Source organism: Anopheles coustani, chromosome 3 (genome assembly GCF_943734705.1).
Source record: "Anopheles coustani chromosome 3, idAnoCousDA_361_x.2, whole genome shotgun sequence".
NCBI lineage: Eukaryota > Metazoa > Arthropoda > Insecta > Diptera > Culicidae > Anopheles > Anopheles coustani.
The window spans coordinates 14886648-14891256 of record NC_071288.1 but is presented as its reverse complement, the minus strand read 5'-3'; positions in this window follow the sequence as shown (position 1 = coordinate 14891256).

Here is a 4609-nt window from a genome sequence, read left to right as displayed (position 1 = left end):
ACGATGTTCCACCACCTGGGAGGCAACGGCCGGATAGGAGGGAGATGACGGCTTCTTTCGTTACGAGCAGAAAACTGCATGTGACACTCCCGTATCCGTCCCGACTTCGCCAATTGTGTAGTGTGGATTCGAAGCCGCCTTCGGCCCATTTGTGAACTAGTGCGGGAAAGCTGACAGGTCGGGGGGAAAGCTCCAGCCGGAAAATGGCAAATTTCAATTGGCATTCCGGTCGCCCGGTTCGTCATCGACCTTTTGCGCAGCGTCGGCGACGCCGGCGTCCGACGCCGTAAAATAGGATGAGTATAAAGCACTTTATCACCGTCGCCTCAGGCGTGACACAAGCGCCATTTTCATGCCCTCCCCCGGCCTCCCGGTCGGTCCGCAAACAGCACCTTCGGGGCTTTCGCGATCGAGGCCTCACTATCGAGCGAAGAATGAGTGAGTGCCGTTGGTTCTCGTACGCGCCTCTGTTCTGTTTTATGTAGTACTTTTTCCCACAGTTCCTGACCGATTGGAACAGTTTCTTTTTCGTTTTTTTTTTCATTTTTTCCACTCAGCTCCCCCTTCTATTTCCCTTCTTGACCTTCAGCCAGTTCGTTGGTGAAAGCGTTCGGAAGCCAAACGAGACGCGAAAGCAAGAAAACCGTCGAAAGCTCATGTTCGGCTTAGCTTTTTCCACGTCGGTGACGAAAAGCCACCGACAAGCCACCGACGGAAACAGAAAAAGAGCAGAATGAAAATAACATAAAAAAAAGATCCACCAAGTCCAGCATGCTCGTGTTACGTGCTACGTTACGAGGCCCGGGAGGGAGTTGTATGTTTACTTCAATTCATATCAAATTTATGGCCCACGAACCTTAACACTGTCGCAGTCAGAGGCGCAGTCGGCAGCAATCGCTAAGCCCCTAGGCCGTGCACCCATTCCCCCCCGTTTTCACCCTATTTTCCACTTCTGCCTTCACCGCCGGAAGCCAAGAATACCCATGCATGGACGCAAGCGAACCCCGTGACGCCTGCAGGGTTGGGAAGCAGTTGTAAGCGAAAGCAAAAAAAGTAGGAACAAAACTTCACCAAATGGGTGCGAACGGGTGTGCCATGGTCGGAGCACAACGGCCATTTTACGCCACGTTCGAATCGGTGACGGGCTCGAGCCCGTGACGCATAGCCCGAGACGCATCAATGGGAGGGCAAAAGTACAGGAGCAACACAAAAAAAAAAAAGAGAGAAGTTATCTCAAAAACATACACCGTTTGTGGGACGCGTAAAAATCCTTTACGGCATCCCGGTAAGCCTCGCGTACGCGTTCTAACGAGCGCCGTGTCACTATCCGCTTAAAGGCTGTCTGGGAGCCACAGAGGTGCAGGGGGTGAGAGAGAAAGGATGCCACCAAACTAGGACACGAGCATGGAAAGGAATGCCGAGCGTCGCTAACGAAAATAGACGCATCCTGGCATTCGGCTGCAACTGAAGGGATTATAAAAAGTTAAATATTTAGCCTCGTATCGACACTTGCCCAGCACGCCCGAGAACGGAAATGGGAAGGAATGGAGGAGAAAGCGAATGGAAGGGGGAGAGAAGTGACTGGAGGTGTCGGAAATCGTCGGCCATCACACAGTGCGAGTGACACTAATTGTGACGTGACCAAAAAAGTTTCCCATTTCAGTTTCGTCCTTTCCAGCTTCGCAAAGGGTGGAGCCTTATTTTCATGAACGAGTCATGAAACGAGCTCGTGCGACATTGATAGAAGCTAGGACAGAAGTTGAGATATATTTTTAATTTTATAACATACTAATTTTTTTAAATTACTGATGGAAAGTAAAAAATACTCAAATTACTTCCTGATGCTTCTTTCGTTCAACACTCAAGTAAAATTTGCTTTAATAAACTGTTTTACTGCTCAGTAATATCTTACTTTACTCTATCTTTTCTTAAAGAACCCTAATTCATACCTGAAACCATAGCAAACCAGTTTCTAGTAGTTTCAACCATTTTTGTCCACTGTACTACAGTCAACATTGTCGAACCAACCTACGGCAGTACCAGAAACATAATCCCAGAACTCGCACAAGGTAGTGAAGTATTATTTCGACAGGCTTGGTTCGGGTGTGTTGTTTTTTGTTCTTCCCAGAAGCTGGGAAAAGTCACCAACGCTCGGTGGCACCGGAGACAACCATTTCGAAGGCTGCACCGGACGCAGATTGCCTTCCAGCAGGCACCGACCGGTGGGCAAACACCAGCACTCTCGGTAGTGTATGTCGAGTGAGATTTATTCCCCTCTCAACGTTCGCTGCAATGCTGTTTCCATTTCGGAAGGCTTCGTTGACCATTCGGTGAGTGGAAAATGACACTACGCATCACGAGGCCTGAACCGGACCCGTGGTTGGATCTCGAACCCTAGCCGGGCTAATGGTCCATCAAACGCACGAACTAAACTGGCTCAGCGCAACATGACACAAGCGCCGACGTTGATGGGCGTATGCAAATGTGTTTCACACTGGCGTTATGGGGCGGTTCTTACAGATCAGTCCCACCCCGCGCCTGTCGTCACCGAACTAATTTTATTGCGAGCATTTTTGAACCGGCTCCAAAGACGAGTGGTTTTTATTTATTGGTTCGGGAACGGCCACGGAACAACTCAGGAGAATTTATTTTTCTCCCGAATCTAGAAGTGTCCCTGATATGTAGCTTCCGACGCTTAATCCTATTGGCTTTTTCGAGCTCACCGTAGTCTCTTGCTACCTTTGTGGCATCGAACCGATGAAAATGGCTACGCCCGGGCCCAGGGAGGCATTCCGGCGTTCAACATAATCGCATAAAATGTATGTGACAGCAAACAGAAAATGTGATTTAAAACTCCTCGTACTCGTTTGTGGGTAACGTGAACCCATTTTAAGGGATTCTTTTCGTCGGTTTCGTTTTGTGTTTTCCCCAAAAAAAAAAAAAAAAAAAAATAGAATGGCAAAAGTAGCAAATCGAAAACCCTGATCCTAGCGTCCAGTCACGCAAAGTAGCTCAATTATTTGTGTGTGCGTGTGTGTGTTTGTGAATTTCTGCGTCCTGCAGTCCCAGTTTCGGCTGAAACAGATTTTAATAGTCATTACTCTTCATTTTCTCCCGTTGAAGAACCGACAGCCCGCCGCTGGCCGGTGGAAAAATAACCAATACCAAGCGCCGACCGGGCGCCCAGCCGTCTTCAGTAGATGATTATTTGCTTTCACCGCAACTCGGAAAAGTGTATTATTTTTGCGTTTTCTTTTTGCTCGGTGCTGTTTCGAGGCTTTCCCCCTTTTTGCCCGTGTTTCTTTCATCCCACGGTTGTTATCTTGTACCGCGCCGCGGAAAGAAAGGTCGGGAAAATCAATTTTCCCATCGCTCGAGGGCAACAGCTACCGCGCTCGTCGTATGTCTGCAAGGGCACCACCTGGGCCAAGGCGGGTTCGGTCTCCTCGTCACGGGGGGAAGGGAAAATTCAGCGAAAATGAACACTAGAACGTGTAACGGTGGTGGGTGGCTTGCAGCAACAAACTAACACCTCTAGCGTCCGAAAAGAAAGCTTCCAGTGGGGAAAACAAAAATGAAAAAGTAAGAAAAAAAAACGGGCAGCTCAACCTCCCCCCGATGTTGTAGCAAACAGAAGTTCACAAGCCCACATTCACGGGCGCGTCCATTCATCATCCACCTTCGCCTCGGGAGCTGAGGTGATGGCCGAAACGGGGCCGATGACGGTGTTGGTGGAAAACAAAATAAATAAAAAATGCATAAAAAATCGTCAGTCCATAGGGTTCCCTTTTTCTCTTCCCCGCAATTCCCTTTTTTTTATTTTTCAACCCACCCCACATATAAACCAGTCCGCCAGCACACACAGGGAAAAAAAGCTCGCACCGCCTTGTTGATCGCGATAGTTGAAGTGAAAAAGTGGAAAGCTGCAGCTGTGGCTTTAGGTGAAATATGGAAAATATTTTCCATCACACATGCAAACCCTCTTTTACGTCCGACCCCTCCCAACGCCTTTCTCCTCCCCCCAAAAATGGGTTCGGGAGAAGGGCGGTGTTGAAAAGAAAAACACCGAGCTTGAAAATATTTCGGTACAAAACTTTCAATCCGTACAGATGGTTTCCCGCAGCAGCGCATAAACAAATGTGGGCATGTGTGCATCGGTCGAGTGGATTGCAAAGTCGATGGAACGCACACGATGGTGGCCGATACGTTTCGGGGCAGTTCATTTACGCTGGAACACGATCGTTCCACCGGTTTCTATTGTTGGTAGTACGAATAAAATATGATCGTACAGTTTGTGAAAATTTACCACCTGAAGTGGCAATTCCATTCAAGGGAAACAGTGCAAACAATTATGGGAAATTTAAATAATTGTTCCTCATTTTCCTGGGAAAACGAACTACGCGAGCGGGCGAACTTTTGCCACACCCAGCGTCGGGGAACATTTCAACACATTTATGAGCGCCTGATGCACCAAAGCACGTCGACGGCTCGGGCGGAGGGAAAACCGGTGAAAGGAAAAGTCACCCACCGGAATGGGTCGGTATGGTAAGTTTAGTTCCACGCAACAACCGCAGTGCAACCAACGAGTATTCGTTTAAAATAGCATACG